Here is a 17,216-nt window from a genome sequence, read left to right as displayed (position 1 = left end):
TTCCTTCAAATAAAATGCAGCCGGGGGCGGTGGTGCTGAGACAGGATGATCAAGAGTTCAAAGCCAGCCTCAGCAAAAGCAAGGTGCTAAGGCCCTCAGTGAGACTCTGTCTCTAAATAAAATACAAAATAGGGTTGGGGATGTGGCTCAGTAGTTAACTACCCCTGAGTTCAATTCCTGGAAACTCCACCCTCCCCAACAAAAAATAAATATATTTATTTATAAATAAATTTTATAAATATTTATAAATTTTATAAATATAAATTTATTTATAAATATAAATATATTTATAAATAAATGTATCCATTTACAACTAAAAATTTTTCTTAAAAAATAATTAATGCTTCTCATAGCATTTCCCTTTCTAATTCAGTAAGATGGTTTGGAAGAAAAAGTAAAAGCTGCAAATAGTAATTTCTACCTTTTTTTTTTTAATCTTAAGGAATGACCACAAGTTGCCAAAATCTGACAGAATTATTAGAAGTAAAATTCTTTATATCCAAATAGCCAAACCAGTTTACTGGGGTGAAAGAGGGGAACTAAACCAAAAAACCTACCCTTTAATTGTCAAAGAGACAGTACCAGTCCCTAGACAGCATTTTAGACTACCAGCCTCAGACAATAATTTAACACCTGTCACCATCCCCCACAAAGAACTGGTTTAAAATGTTGCATTGAAAAGTGAGGAAGCTAAAATATTTCTCATAGTAACAGCCTCCTCCAAACAATGCCCCCCCCACACACACACACAAACACAAAATGTTCAAAGCACAAACCTAATACGTTTTAGGACAAGTGTCCTTAATATAAGCTTGTTAGTTAGTTCTTCAGAATGAAGATTACCCCTCAGCTGAAATTAAACTTTCTTTGCATTAGAGTTCTGCATTGTGGTCACATGACTGGTGGAAAATACAGTCATTCTTCTTCTACAGAACCAAACACTACTACATTATTGCTTTTTTCCCAGTGAGGACTAATCCTCACAATGGAGAATAACTTCTCAAGTAAGTTATCTTCTATGCCCAAGAGGCTGAGCTACTCCCCTTAACTGTACAAAGGAAAGGTTAGGACTCCTGGTGTCTATTAGTTGCTTTGTAAACTAAAATGATTACTATAATTACAAGCTTCCTGAGACAGTCTTTCATTTGGCCAACAATACAGTAACAAATAATCTTCCCCCTTGACTTCATTTATTTTGCTCCCTATAAAATGACAACAGAATATGGTGGACTGATAAATTAGCTGTCTTAAAAGATCTTTTGTACAAAAAACTAATTAAAATAAAAACAATTAAAAGAGAAATGAAGAGAACCGTTTCAAGACTGATATGTGACTAACCAATTACACTGTCTGCACTGAACCACTTAATATTATGCCCTTAAGTAACCTGCTAAATTACACATCCAGACCATGTCTCCCCATAGTCCGTAAGTATGCTCTTCCTATTATATCAACCAGTGCTAGAGCACAAAATTTAATAGCTAGATAGAAAAATATCACAAAGTTTTCAAAATATGTTTGGCCCATCTAAAGATGAACTAAAGCCCAGTGCTGGCACACACCTGTAATCCTGGATGCTGAGACAGGAGGATGGCAAATTCCAAGCCAGCCTCAGCAATACCGAGGCCCTAAACAACTCAGTAAAACCCTGTATCTAAATAAAATACAAAAATACGGCTGGGGATGCGGCACAATGATTAAGCGCCCCTTGGTTCAATCCCTGGTATCAGAAAAAAAAAAGATGAACTAAATTATTAGTCTGCTCCATAAAAGTGTCAAAGAAGCATCACTAAAAACTTTTGAAAAGTTCTGAATTCTTAACTCAAGCTCAATTATCTGCCCAATGGCAAATAGTCATTACTACAATCTATGCAGATAATGAGTTTAGCCAGAAAAACTTATTTTATGGGAGCCATTTTTTCCTTTAATTATAGTGTTGATGGTTGTACAACTTCATAAACATGCTAAAAACAATGGACTCTTAAAAGTATGAATTACATGGAATGTAAACTTTATCTCATCAGAAAAACCTAACTTGGGTTGGGATTGTGGCTCAGCAGTAGAGGGCTCATCTAGCACATGCGAGACCCTGGGTTCGATCCTCAGCACCACATAAAAATAAATAAAATAAAGGCATTGTTTCCAAAAAAAAAAAAAAACCTAACTTGATATTTCATTAACTTATAACAAGGATGTTTAGCCCACTACCTCACTTAAAAGGCCTACATAAATCAGTATGAGCTCAGCCCTACTAAACTTTTTCTCCTGAAAGAAATAACACAAGATGCAGGCATGGTGGTATAGGCCTGTAATCCCACTTCAGCACTCAGCAACTTAGTAAGACCTTGAAATAAGAAAAGGCTGGAGAGGTAGCTCAGTGGTAAAGCATTCCTGAGTTCAATCCCCAGTACAGTTAAAAAAAAAAAAGGAAGGGAAGAAGGGAGAGGAGGACAGAGGAAGGAGTAAAGGGAAGGAAACCACACACAGCAAATTCTACAGCAGACTTCCTCCTAATTCCCACTGCCACTGAGCTTATTATCAATTCTAATCAAGCTCTGAATCTCCAGCATAAATCATTAGCTGCTTACTTCCCTTTGAACTTAAGGTAATAAGCAAACAGCTTTTCATATTACCACTTACAATTCCAATTTGACCAAAGAACAGTGTAACATGCTTGCACAATGCTCCAAAATATGTTGACCTTAACTTTTTAAAAGCTATGACTAAAATACAGTAGTGGGCTGGGGATGCGGCTCAGTGGTAAAGTGCTTGACTGGCATGCATAAAGCCCTAGGTTTGCTCCCCAGTACCAACAAAATAAAATGCAGTAGCATACCTATTCAAATTGTTGACTTACATACTTAGAAAATGCAATCAAAACCATCAACAAGACTGCACAGACGGTATGAAGTAACTGAATAAAGACTAACTCCAATAAAAGAGGCAAATTTCAAAAATAAGTAAAATTCAATGATTAAAGTACTCACTACATACACTCTAAATTAAATGCCAACCAAGCAAATAAAAAACTTAGATAATATCTGTTTAATCAGAAAAATCCAACAATCCATGAGATTACACAATGATATGTTTTTTATTTATACCATGAAAGAAGGAGGAGGTTAATAGCTTTGTAACCACAGTTTACTGAAACCTCAAGAATGTAAACACTCTACAAGATGAACCTTCTTGATCCACGGCATTCACAACTGGCACTGGGCAGATTTTCTGGGGAGTGACAGTGACCAAGTTATATTGTCATATTGTGTGCATGTATGAATATGTAACAACAAACACCAACATTGTGTACAACTATAAAGCACCAATTTTTAAAAATGTGAAAAAAGGAAAAGAGGCAGATTTTCACAAATTAGAAACAAGAGTGAAAGTCAACATAAATCTTACTTTCATTTGCTCAAACGCTAATGTTCCATTTACAGCAACCAGATGAATGTTTCTAAATCTTGCCCAACTACCCTAAAACAAAAGCTACTATCCCGATGGTCATAGTTATCATTTCCACATGGAAAGAGAGCAAGAACACAAATACCATCACACAAATACTGCTCCACAAACAGGCAACAATGTCAACAGATGAAAACAAATAATGCAAAGGGCTTTTTCTATACTATTTTTTTTCACATCAGTAACCTGCTTTATTAACACATAAATTGCAACACTGACTTGAACTTTGTAGCCAATTAACAACCCCAAAAATATCAACTGCTCAGGTACCCCCCAAGAGACTCTTCCCCCTGCTGCAGAGAATAGTAGGGTGAGAGCAGAGGACTACTCCTCAAAGAAGACCATAGGGAACCTCTCTGTATCCTCTCCATGCTGTGGCTCCCCTTGCTCCTTGGACTCTCTTTCAATATCTTCCATGAGTTGCTCCAGGTCCAGGTCACTGGAAGCTTCATCTTCAGCGGGGATACTTTCAGCCTCCTTAGTGGGTGGTTTCTGGGGTCTAGGCTCTTCTTTGCCCTTCAAGGGACAGGCCGTGTGATGAGCTGGTGGGGTCAAGCCCTTTGGCATCATTCTAACTTCTTTTTCCTGAGACAAGTTGGTTGCTGAGGCCTTGGTTTGGGGAACTTGAATTTTTTTCTTAAGGCCTGGCTGGTCCTGATCTTAATTCCTTGGTCCTTCTTTCCATCCCGTTATGGGTACAGGAGGCACTATGGATTCACTGCCCAGAGGTCTTTTCACTATCTTCTTTTTCAGGGTCCTGTCTTGTCCATCTGCCATGCGTCTTGCCTTGGGCTTTTTTGAATGTGTTTTGGTTCAGGCAAAGTTGGGTCTCTCTTCTATTCTTTCTCCTCCTCTATCTCTGATTCCTCCTCTTCTTTTTCCAAGTAGGACACTGAGCTGTTAGCCACAGAAAGAATTAGGTCTTTTCCATCCCCATTGCTGTCAGATCCACTGTAACAGCTCCACAAACCAAATAAGTCGACCCGCTCCCAATGTTGATCTGTTCTGCCTTCTGAGCCATCATGAGGGCTACCACCAGTTTCTGGCTGTAGTCCTTATTCCTGTACTTTTTCACTCCTGCTAGCTCCAGGGACAGCTCCTGGAATTCTTTAGCATGTAGACTGGGATTCAAGCACGAGAAACTATTTCTCAAAAAAATGTCATGTAGTATTTAGAAGGCAGAGAATCTAGATGAGAAGCGAAGAGAAAATATTCCCCCAGGTCAGGATCAGATTCGACCATGCCTGGCCACCAGGGGTAACCATTCTGCTTGGCACAGATGATGGATCCTGGGACATAGGAGGCATAGGCCACATCACTCTCACGCCCTGTCCAGATTTCCTCAGGAATATCACAGCAATTATAATCCAAGTCTGTATTCTGGTCACAAGACCAATTATCTGGGAGAATTGAAGGGTCAATGTTCCCACGCAGCCGCTTCCATTTCTCACAGTTTGGAGAGGAACACTGGACCCAAACTAAACATTGACCAAAACCACTTTCTTCCCCTTTTTGATGACTTCTGATCTGAGAATCACTCCGAATCATTTTCTCTGGTTGGTCTTTCTCTCTGCACTCATGCCCACCTTGAACTTTCTCCATTTTTTCATCATGAGCTTCCCTCTTTCTTTTGCTTAAGGAAAGTCTATTAAATTTCTTCTCAGAGGGTGCAGGAACCAGCTGGGCCGATTTAGATATTCGTATCTCTGGGACATCTTCTACAGAGGCTGAAGTCTCTGTAGTATGAGGTACCATTTTCCTCTCTCCAACAGCATTATCATTATCAGTAGCAGAAGCAATGCCTGGTTCTTTGTCTGACTGGGAATCGGTCTGAACACAGGAAGTCTCTGCAAAATTAAGACTAGATCCCATCTCCAAGCACTCCTGAAGGGACTTCTGAAGCACAATCTGGACAATCTCTTCAAATTCTGCATTGATAAGACTTGATTTTCCCTTTTCCTTCTTCTGTGCTGGCTTGTCTTGAGCCTTTCCTTTTTTCTCCTGACCAACTCTTGGACCATCCTCTGTAGCTGCTTCTCCTACTTTTCTAACCTGGCTTTTGGTGGACTTGCCTTGGCTTCTGCCACTGGAGAACTGATCCCCAGGGTCTCTTCTCTGTGTGAGTTGGGGCCACGCGGTATCATGCTATGCAATTTTTGTGTAGGTGGGGCAAAGGTTTTCTTTGATCCCTTTCCACATTCTTCTTTCTTCTGCAATGTTGTCATCATTCAGCTGAGAAACACAGCTTTCTTTGCCTCTTCTGGGGAAGACCTGAAAGCGATGAGCACAGCATGCCACAGCCGTGACTCTTGTACGATTTCTTACTCAGGGTTTAGGCCAATATGGTAATATGGGGCAACTTAGCCTTCTCTACTTTCTCCTGGTTTCCACATAGTTTTGACAATGAACAAGGAAGTGAACTTGTATAATACATGAGAATAATGGAAGAATTGTTAGACTATACCCTATTTTTCACAAAGATACCACAATAATATGTCAAAAGAGGCACTTTTTAAAATACAGTTTTGGAAATCATGAGAGACTCTTTAATATTAGCACTGACCCAATGGGATAGCTCTTTGAAAAATTGAATATTTCCAATTTAAACAAACCAGAATATTCTGAAGAAATTTTAAATATTCAAAGAAATTTTAACTGACCTTTAAAAAGGAAATGTACTAGTCAAAACTGAGAAAGAATCTACATATATTTTTAAAGTCTATAAGAATTCTGTGGTTAAGCGAGGAGGCTAAGGCTAAGGGGTGGGTGAAATCACAAGTTCCAAGTCCAGTCTGAGCAAGTTAGCAAGGCCTGCTCAAAATTTAAAAAAAAAAAGAGGGCTGGGAATGCAGCTCAGTGGTAAAGTATTTGTCTATCTTGCAAAAGACCCTGGATTCAATCCTCAACCTGACCAAAAAAAAGTTTACAGAAAAATCATCCAGATGAATTCAAGATGTTTAAAAAATATTTTAAAAGGTCCTAAATTACACTCTTTCGAATTTTCACATCTACTGAAGCTTGATTTAAAACTGACTAGTTATGGAAAGACAATTTAAAAATTACCTTTTCCAATCAGAAATTGGGACACATGCCAGAAGATCCAGCTACTCTAGAGGCTGAGGCAAGAGGATAAACATTCAAGGTCAGCCTGGGCAACTCAGTAAAAGCCTCAAAAATACAAAGGGCTGGGGGATGTAACGCAGTGGTAGAGGACCCTAGGTTCAATCATAAATATCACAAAAAAGGGGGGGGCGGGGGGGAAGGGTGAAGAATGGCAGGGTGGGGTAGTGCATGCCTGTAATTCTCAAGAGACTCAGGAGACTGAGACAGGAAGATCTTGAGATCAAAGCCAGCCTCAGACCCTAAGCAACTCAGTGAGAAACCTGTCTTTAAATAAAATACAAAAAAGGGCAGGGGTCATGATTCGGTGGTTAAGTGCCCCTGGGTTCAATCCCTGGTACCAAAAAAAAAAAAAAAAAAACAAAACTGCTGTTGAATACCTACTCACTAAACGTATAAAAATTAACTTTACAGAGCAATAGTAACAAAAACAGCATGGTACTGGTACCAAAACAGGCGGGTGGACCAATGGTACAGAATAGAGGACACAGAGACTAATCCATAAAGTTACAACTATCTTATATTTGATAAAGGGGCTAAAAGCATGCAATGGAGGAAAGATAGCATCTTCAACAAATGGTGTTGGGAAAACTGGAAATCCATATGCAACAAAATGAAACTGAATCCCCTCCTCTCGCCATGCACAAAAGTTAACTCAAAGTGGATCAAGGAGCTTGATATCAAATCAGAGACTCTGCGTTTGATAGAAGAAAAAGTTGGCTCCGATCTACATATTGTGGGGTCGGGCTCCAAATTCCTTAATAGGACACCCATAGCACAAGAGTTAATAACAAGAATCAACAAATGGGACTTACTTAAACTGAAAAGTTTTTTCTCAGCAAGAGAAACAATAAGAGAGGTAAATAGGGAGCCTACATCATGGGAACAAATTTTTACTCCTCACACTTCAGATAGAGCCTAATATCCTGAGTATACAAAGAACTCAAAAAATTAGACAATAAGATAACAAATAACCCAATCAACAAATGGGCCAAGGACCTGAACAGACACTTCTCAGAGGAGGACATACAATCAATCAACAAGTACATGAAAAAATGCTCACCATCTCTAGCAGTCAGAGAAATGCAAATCAAAACCACCCTAAGATACCATCTCACTCCAGTAAGATTGGCAGCCATTATGAAGTCAAACAACAACAAGTGCTGGCGAGGATGTGGGGAAAAGGGTACTCTTGTACATTTCTGGTGGGACTGCAAATTGGTGCGGCCAATTTGGAAAGCAGTATGGAGATTCCTGGGAAAGCTGGGAATGGAACCACCATTTGACCCAGCTATTGCCATTCTCGGACTATTCCCTGAAGACCTTAAAAGAGCATACTACAGGGATACTGCCACATTGATGTTCATAGCAGCACAATTCACAATAGCTAGACTGTGGAACCAACCTAGATGCCCTTCAATAGATGATTGGATAAAAAAAATGTGGAATTTATACACCATGGAGTATTACGCAGCACTAAAAAAGGACAAAATCATGGAATTTGCAGGGAAATGGATGGCACTAGAGCAGATTATGCTTAGTGAAGCTAGTCAATCCCTAAAAAACAAATACCAAATGTCTTCTTTGATACAATGAGAGCAACTAAGAACAGAGCAGGGAGGAAGAGCAGGAAGAAAAGATTAACATTAAACAGAGACATGAGGTGGGAGGGAAAGGGAGAGAAAAGGGAAATTGCATGGAAATGGAGGGAGACCCTCATTGTTATACAAAATTACATATAAGAGGTTGTGAGGGGAATGGGAAAATAAACAAGGAGAGAAATGAATTACAGTAGATGGGGTAGAGAGAGAAGATGGGAGGGGAGGGGGGATAGTAGAGGATAGGAAAGGTAGCAGAATACAACAGTTACTAATAGGGCATTACGTAAAAATGTGGATGTGTAACTGATGTGATTCTGCAATCTCTATTTGGGGTAAAAATGGGAGTTCATAACCCACTTGAATCTAATGTATGAAATATGATATGTCAAGAGCTTTGTAATGTTTTGAACAACCAATAAAAAAAATTAACTTTAAACAGATTAAACACCTAAATGCAGAGGCTAAAACAATAAATTCTTTGAAGTAAACACAGATCTGCATTACCTGGGATTTGGCAATTAGGTATGATACCAAAAGTAGTAACAACCATAAATAAATAAATAAATTAGAGAAATTGTTAACTTCAAAGGCTTGAATAGAAAATAAAGTCTATCACTTAAACATTGTCTAAGTTGAAGTAGAAACTGAAGCTTCCATTAAAGCCTATAAAAAGAGAGAGAGAGAGAGAGAGAGAGAGAGAGAAACTGTATTTTGCCAAAATTAAAAAACTTTTTATTTCATAAGACATCACCAGGGCTGGGAATGTGGCTCAAGTGGTAGCGCGTTTGCCTAGCACACGTGAGGCACTGGGTTCAATTCTCAGCACCACGTAAAAATAAAAAAGATATTGTGTCCTCCTAAAACTAAAAAATAAAAAATTAAAAAAAAAAAAAAAAGATATCGCCAAGGCAGCTCAGTGGTTAAGCACCCCTGGGTTCAATCCTTGGTACAAAAAAAAAAAAAAAGCCAACAATGAGCAGAGAAGAAGTCAAAGGTTTCCAACACAGAGAAATGACAAATGTTTATGAAGATGCTGATTATCCTGATTTACTCATTATATCTACACACATATTAAATTTTAAAAATGTACCCAATAAATATGTACAATTACAAAATGAAGAATCACAATTAATTCAATAGCTATAAAAATTACTCTAGAAAAAAATTACTGTGAATTCTTTTGGGGGTTTGGGGGGCAAATTTGGTAAATTGCTAAAGCTGGCTTTGAACTTGTGATCCTCCTGTTTCAGCCTCCCAAATCACTGGGATTCCTTCTAAGCTTATTTAATTTCATCATGCTGATTTTGATCCATTTCATTTTGAATCTAATCCTATGCTTAATTTTCCAATTTAAGATTCCCAGTAGTCTTTCCCATTTGAAATCCAAGAAATAAACCCCATTTTGAGTATAGCTAACTGATCAATTGCAAATTTCACCTAATTTGATTTATTATATTGACCCAAAAGATATCATTAATACTGGTTGAAATTAGATAATTTGTAGTTTATATACAAAGGGTGCTAGAGTAAGGTATACCCCTGCACATAACTGGTCAGAAAAAAATTTGAGAGATTAGCCATCTGCTAAAGTTACAATTTGTAAGATAGATAGATAGATAGATAGAGCCATAAATTGCAAGTGAAAAAAAACAGAATCTTGAGAAAATTGAGACAACAGAAAATGAAGCCCAATTAAACTAATAATTGAATTATAAGGCCTAAAAAGCAACGCAAGAATGTCATTAGTTGTACATGGTTATGCTGCCCAAAAACAACACAAGGAAAATGATTTTAAGAATGAAGGCTTTTGATCAAGCTAATATTGAATAAGCCCCAAATAATACAGTCTCTTTCTCTCACAACTGAAAACTATATATATAAAACAATATGCATGGGGACTCTGAAAAGTACACCAGAAATGGATACTGTGGAACAAAGTTATATTGGCCAGTGTCCAACAAGGGGCATGACTGTAGTATCTTTTTTTTTTTTTTTTTTGGTGGAGTCGGGGGGTGTTGATCTGGTTTTGTCCTCCTTTTTTCTATAGGCTTTGCCTTGCCTTGAATGTAGCCCCCAGTCAAGAAATTTTGTATGAGAAAAGCAACTGAAATGACTACAATTTGCCAGGCATAGTAGTACACATATATAATCCCAGCAATTCCAGAGGCTGAGGCAGGAGGATCACAGGTTCAAAGCCGGCCTCAGCAATATTATGAAGGCCCTAAGCAATTTGGTGAGACACTGTCTCAAATAAAAATATAAAAAATGATGGTATGGGGCTGGGGTTGTGGCTCAATGGTAGAGTGCTCACCTAGAATGTGTGAGGCACTAGGTTCAATCCTCAGCACCACATAAAAATGAAATAAAGATATTGTATGTCCACGTACAACTAAATAATAAATATTTTTTTAAAAAAATAACAAGATGTGTCTAAGTGGTTAAGGTCCCCTGGGTTCAATCCCTGATAACAAAAACAAAAAGCAAACAACCCACATTAAAAAGAAAGCAAAGGAGGATTCAGCAAAGCAAAGCACTCTGCACAGCAGTGGCAGATGCGGGAGGAACACCACCAGACACTAGACTGGTGGGGGGCGGTCCAAGGAATACATCACTATGTGGCCTTTCCACTCCCTTTACACTGCTGCTGATACATGGAGACGGGGTAACTGATCTGTCAGCACTCCAGAAAGCAAGAGAACCAATTTTAAGACTACATGAGCAGTTATACCCTATCCAACAAATTGGTAAAAATCTCTTCAGCATTTAAAAAAACAAAAAACACTATATTAAGGAATGTAGCAGTGCCTGGTAATGTAATAACCCTCAATAAATGTTAGCTTCCAGTAGGATGTGAAGGCAAACACCTGTAATTCCACTGACATGGAGGCTGAAGCAGATGCATCACAAGGTTCAAGCCAGTAAATAGGTAAATAGAAAAATGACTTAGCAAGGCCCTGTCTCGAAAAATAAATAAATAAATAAACAGGGCTATGGATGTAGTTTAGTGATAGAGCCTCCCTGGGTTCATTAAAAAAAAAAAAAAAAAAAAAGTTAGCTATCATGACTCCTGAGCCACTGAAATTATCTTAAAAGTTTTACTTTTTAAAATGGCCTAGAATGTAAATTCACAGGTTTTGTTGGATAAGATATATATCCAGGCCTCCAGAGCAGAGAACTTCAAAACACAGCCACACAGTTAATAGGTTTCTCAAATGTATAGTTTTGGTACAAAAACAAGTGATATCATAAGCATTGTCATGGCTATTCATAAAAGTTACAATAATATTTTTTAAAGGAAGAGGAGCTAATTTCTATTTAACTAAGAAATTACTTAACAATAGTTATGCTCAATTTTAATCAGATATATACAGCTGTAGAAAGTTACTTGTGTCTCAGATTTAGGGCATCAATGTTCACTGTCACTCCTGAAGTAGGCAGGTGAGTAAAGAAGAGGTTAACATAATCCTTTTTTTTTTTTTAATATTTATTTTTTAGTTCTCGGCGGACACAACATCTTTGTTTTGCATGTGGTGCTGAGGATCGAAAACGGGCCGCACGCATGCCAGGCAATCGCGCTACCGCTTGAGCCACATCCCCAGCCCTAACATAATCCTTAAAGCTGGATAAAAGGTCAAACAAATGATTGAGGTGGGTGGGGAGGGAGCACTACCACAGCCAAACACCAAGTACCAAAAGCATGACATTCCTATCTTAAAAAAAAAAAAAAAAAAATCACAAAATATGAAAATAATTCTACTCTTAACTATAAGTATAAAGACAAAGGCTCAGATCTTCCTATTATTTAATCACATTGAACATCTTGTAAAGAGATGCACTCCTAAAGTAAATATAAGCATATGTTATTAAAGAAACCTCTTGCCAGACAAGGTGGCACACACCTGTAATCCCAGCAGATCAACAGGCTGAGGCAGGAGATCAGGAGTTCAAAGCCAGCCTCAGCTACTTAACAAGGCCCTAAGCAACACAGTGAGACCCTGACACAAACATAAAAATTAAAAAAAAAAAAATTAAAATGTAGATACCAAGAAAACTTCTCTTAACATATGTAAACACAAATGACTACTTCTACCATTGTCTATTTCACTGGCCACTATTAGGGTGGAGTGGGAGAGAAAGGCAGATATAGGGGCTGTCGGTTTTCTTATTCCATTACAATCTTCCAGTGTAGGAAACAGTAAAGTTTAGTAAAGTGAATACTTAATTGTATTAATAATTTCTAAAAACAAAGGCTTAAATAAACTACAACATATTAACATGTTAAAAAAATTTATCTTCTTTTATTAAACTACAAGATTTTTTATTGTCTTTTTTATTTGTTTCTTCCCTGGTCATGGGAGAGTTTATTTTTTCATTATTTTATTTTATGATGTTTTGTTTTTTTCCACAACAGATTTAAACTGACTTAGAAAGGACATATATAATAGAGTACTACAATGAAAGTAAAAACTAGCAGGCTACAAATTCTCACAGTAATACAAATAATGAATATCAATTAGGCTCTGAGCTTCCTGGTGACCAGAGTTAAAAGAGAAACATCATTTACATAATTTCCAGTACTTGATGTAAGGAGAAGTGCCCTTGTGTATGTACCCAGTTCCTGTAATACTGTAACCTTAAAGTTTAATACAACATTGAAACAAAAATTGTGTGGCCGATTTCAACACAAATTATAATAAATATTAAAGTAGAAATTTTAAAATGTAAAGTTACCAAAAAAAAAAAAAAACCCATCTTATTTTTATTTCTTAAAATGAATATTTGCTAATGAAGCAAATCAAATTCATATTCAAATCTACTCAATTCTCCAGAGGGAGTCCTCATGTCAAGATTTAAATGAATTCAGTAGACTGTCTTTTTTCTTATAGTACTGGGCATTGAACCCAGAGCTTTTTGTTTTGTCTGTGGTTTTTATCTTGTTTTGGGCACTGGGGATTGAACCCAGAGAGACTTCACCACTGAGCCACATTCCCAGCCCTTTTTTGTATTTTATTTAGGAACAGGGTGTCACTGAATTGCTCAGTTGCTAAGGCGGCTTTGACTCCCAAACCTGCCTCAGATTCCTGAGCCATTGGGATTATAGGTGCGTGCCACCATGCCAGGTGAACCCAGAGCTTTGCAAACGTTAGGCCAGCACTGAGCTACATCCTAGCCCCTTTTAAAATTTGTCTTATTTAGAGAATCTCAGTAAGTTGCCCAGATTGGCTTCAAACTTGTGATCCTCCTGTTTCAGCATTCTGAGTAGCTAGAATTAGGTGTGTCACTTGTATACAGTAATTTAAGAGAACTTTTTCAAAATATTATTATTCACTGCTATGTATGGTGCACATTTCTTTTTTTTTTCGGTACCAGGGATTGAACTCAGGGGCACTCGACCAGTGAGCCACATCCCCAGACCCATTATTTTATTTAGAGACAGGGTTTCACTGAGTTGCTTAGTGCCTTGCCATTGCTGAGGCTGACTTTGAATCTCAATCCTCCTGTCTCAGCCTCCGGAGTCGCTGGGATTACAGGCAGGCGCCACTGCACCCGGCTGGTACACATTTTTTTTTCTTCCTTACTATTAGCAAACAATCTATACCTAAACACTGGAATTTTTCTCTCAAATTCCGCATAACATGCCAATAGAAGTTAATTTTTGAATCAATCTTGGGGTGTTATCTTTCAGGAAAAAGGGTTCAGGACAAGAACTTTCAGGCTCCTATTAAATCAGGCAATGAAAATTTAATACCATAAGCAATAAACTCCTTAATATGTCACTGAATATAAACATAAAACGTATTTTAGGACAAAATGAACTATTTGATTTACTTGTAGACTATGTTGTACATTTCTAACTACTGTCAAACAAGGACCTTCTAGGAAGAGTATGGACTTCAGAGTCAGGAAAGACAAAAACCTGAATACCAGATTCATCATTTACTAGCTAGATTACCTTGGGAAATTAACTAACCTCCTCAAACCTGTTTCCTCACCACAATTTTATAAGAACGCAGAATCACTAAATAAAATAAGGCTTGTGATGATGCTAATTATATAAAGCACTTTACTATAAAAAGATCATGACTTTTCCTTTCTCTAGACTATCCAGAGGGCAAGGCCTTCAAGGATGCACCTCCTAGGTTCCAGCTAAGTAATTCCCTAAAGCACCAAGAGCTCTCCTAATTTAGACCTTAGAAAAGCTAGAATGAAAGGTGTGGTGAGGAAAAGTACACCTTTGGAAGCATCTGACACATACCACAACATACAAACACAAAAGCCAAAAAAATGCTGTCTGTTCCATACTGACAAAATTATCAAAGACACAGTCTGATCTTTGACACATGGGATAGTGAATCTGAAACAGATATTTATTCATTTCTTGAAAGCATTTCCTTCTGCTATCAAATGTGTCAATTCTGATTTAACAGCTCTTCCCAAGGTGAGCAGCTTAGTAGATGCAGAATAGCAACAGAGCTCAACCCCAAAGAAGTTTATACGGAGAGACATCAGTTAGACAAAACTGCTTCTCTTATTTATATCTGCATAGCCAGTATCATTAGTCAAACTAATTCACCTAACCGTCTCATACCAAAAGACCTATATTATTGAAGATACTTTTCCCACCAGGCTAGCTCTCAAGGAGAATTATGGGAAAGTCAAATTCCTTTTGACCAAAATTTTCTCCAAAAGTCCCTACCCCATTAAAATTTTTTTGTTAAATCTAATTTTTTCATCTTTAAATCAATGATGTGATAAATAGAAATAACAATATAAGATACTAACCATGACCACTCAGAAAATGTAATCCTCTTCCTTCTTTCTGTAGTCATCATTCTTAATGAGATCAAAGTAGAACCCAAACATTTTAGATTACTCCATCTACTTGCAAACGCACAGCCCACAACAGTTGAAAAGCATTCTGCAAGTACATCTCACAGCAGGTCCTCTACTGACGCAATGAACAAATATGATAACAGAAGTCAATTTTCAATCACAAGCAAAAAATTAAGCTATTTTTAACTTTTGATTAAAATAGCATCAACAAGGAGAATATAAACTTTACATCATTTATAATTTACTTCCAATCTTCAATTAAAATGTCCTTACTGAGGGGGAAAAAAAAATCCCACAAATGGAACTTCAAACATGATTTCTTAGGATGCAGGTTCATAGGAAGTCAATGGTATTTTATTTGGCTATTCTGAGATATGGAAAAACTGTGTTTTCCTTTCTCTTTGTAGATACACCCAATTCCCAGAAAGATGTTTTCTTTCTTACAACAGTCAGCTGCATTTCTTTCAAACAACAAACTCTGAAAGGAATTAAAAAACAGCCCTGAATAGAAAGTGTTTCAGCATTATCAAGTTCTTATGTAGAATGAACATAGTCAAGATGACTTTCTTCCAAAAATCCACGTATAATATAATCATATTCAGTATCATGTTCCAATTTAATAGTCTAAAAATGCTAAAACACTCAAATGTCACTTTTAAAGATGGCATTCTAAATGTAAATTCAAGGTTACCTACATTCTAACTCCCAGCACTTAACTGATTTAACTCTTCTTCCTCCACACAAATGTAATACTACAGCTTAGCAAAAAAAGATCAGTTGACATTATTAAAAAAAAAAACGTAAGTCATTGACAACAATGACTATCTCTGATATCTCTAATATATTTTGTTATGAAATATTCAAGCACAGATAAGCATATAAAACTTCTAAGGCACAGTGACATGCCTATAATCCTAGCTGCTCATGAGGCTGAGATAGGAGGATCACAAGTTCAAGGCCAGCCTCAAAAATTTACCAAGGCCCTCAAGTAACTTACTGAGACCCTATCTCAAAATAAAATATGAAAGGGCTGTGGTAAAGCGCCCCTGAGTTCAAATCCCCAGTATTGGTCCCAAAAAAGATTCTAAATGTTTCCTAAAGTTCATAATGCTTCAAATCAAACAATACCATTAGGTTATGAGCATATAACCATGAAAGCTGCTTTGATTCTGCCATCTCTCTCTCAGTATCCTGGGCTGTCAACATGAAGATTCTAGTAAAACTCAGACAAAGGGAGAGCTGGCCTCCCACCAAGCTTTATGACTGAACCAAGTAAGCATTCTAGATACTTTCTGTTCTAGTATCAAACATCAAATATCTCTTGTTCTTTCCTTCCTTCCATTGTTTTTCAGTCCTAAGGGCTGAACCAAAGGCCTTGCAAATGCCATGGAAGTCCCTCCACCACTGAGCTATAAGCCAAGTCCTTTTTATTCATTTTGAAACAAGGACTAGTTAGTTAAGTTGTCAAGACTATCCACAAACTTGCAATCCTCCTGCCTCACAAAAATTTTATAAAAATGTTTAAGCACAATATTTATTACCTATGCCTGTTTAACTAGGTTATATACAGTTTCTCCCTTAAGAGAAAAAGTTGCACGAAATTCAAAAAATACTATATAAAAGAGCTGGGGTTGTGGCTCAGTGGTAGCGTGCTTGCTTTGAAAGCATGGGACACTGGGTTTGATCCTCAACACCCCATAAATAAATAACATGAAGGTATTATGTCCTACCACTGGAAAAAATATTAAAAGGCAAAAGCTAACAGGATATGATGACACATTCCTGTAATCCCAGCTATTTGGGAAGTTGAGTCTGGAGTATCACAAGTTCAAAGCCAGACAGTGCAACTTAGCAAGAATCCGTCTCAAAATAAAAAGGGCTAAGGATGGTAGCATAAGTGAGTTCCTAAATTCAATCCCAAGTACCAAGAAAGAAAAAAAAAAAAAAAAAGACAAATGTTGAGATTCGGCTAGCCTAGGTTACACACCACAGAAACCATAAAACCAGGGTCAAAATCTATAACCTCCATGAAAATTTACCACCAGGTGCAATGAAGAGCTGGGAACAATTTCTACAGCTGCTTTGGAACCTAGCAATATAAAGTAAATGTGATGGCTTTGTATATTTCAAATATTTATAGAACTTTATGTTACACATGCACGTACACAAAAGATTTCAAAAAGAATAGGTAAGAAA

General features: G+C 37.4%; 1 protein-coding gene and 1 pseudogene across 4 annotated transcripts in view; both read right to left on the bottom strand.

The window, feature by feature from the left end:
* The window catches only part of Eif4g3 (eukaryotic translation initiation factor 4 gamma 3), a 294,828-nt gene that overhangs the window by 216,266 nt on the left and 61,346 nt on the right, over positions 1-17,216 (bottom strand). The window contains exon 1 of one of the 4 annotated variants that reach the window (XM_058571092.1): positions 14,970-15,161. The exons of the other annotated variants lie outside the window; for them this stretch is intronic. The gene's annotated coding sequence lies outside the window, so the exon portion shown is untranslated. Of the gene's footprint in view, positions 1-14,969; positions 15,162-17,216 lie in introns of those variants that run through there. 4 annotated transcript variants of the gene reach the window in all.
* Positions 308-6,684, bottom strand: LOC124075336 (zinc finger CW-type PWWP domain protein 1-like; annotated as a pseudogene).

The sequence above is a fragment of the Marmota monax genome, unplaced genomic scaffold (assembly GCF_021218885.2).
Source record: "Marmota monax isolate L192 unplaced genomic scaffold, Marmota_monax_Labrador192_F-V1.1 WCK01_AAM20220418_F8-fsc00008, whole genome shotgun sequence".
NCBI lineage: Eukaryota > Metazoa > Chordata > Mammalia > Rodentia > Sciuridae > Marmota > Marmota monax.
Note: the sequence above shows the minus strand (reverse complement) of the source record. Positions and strands in the feature narration are given on the sequence as shown.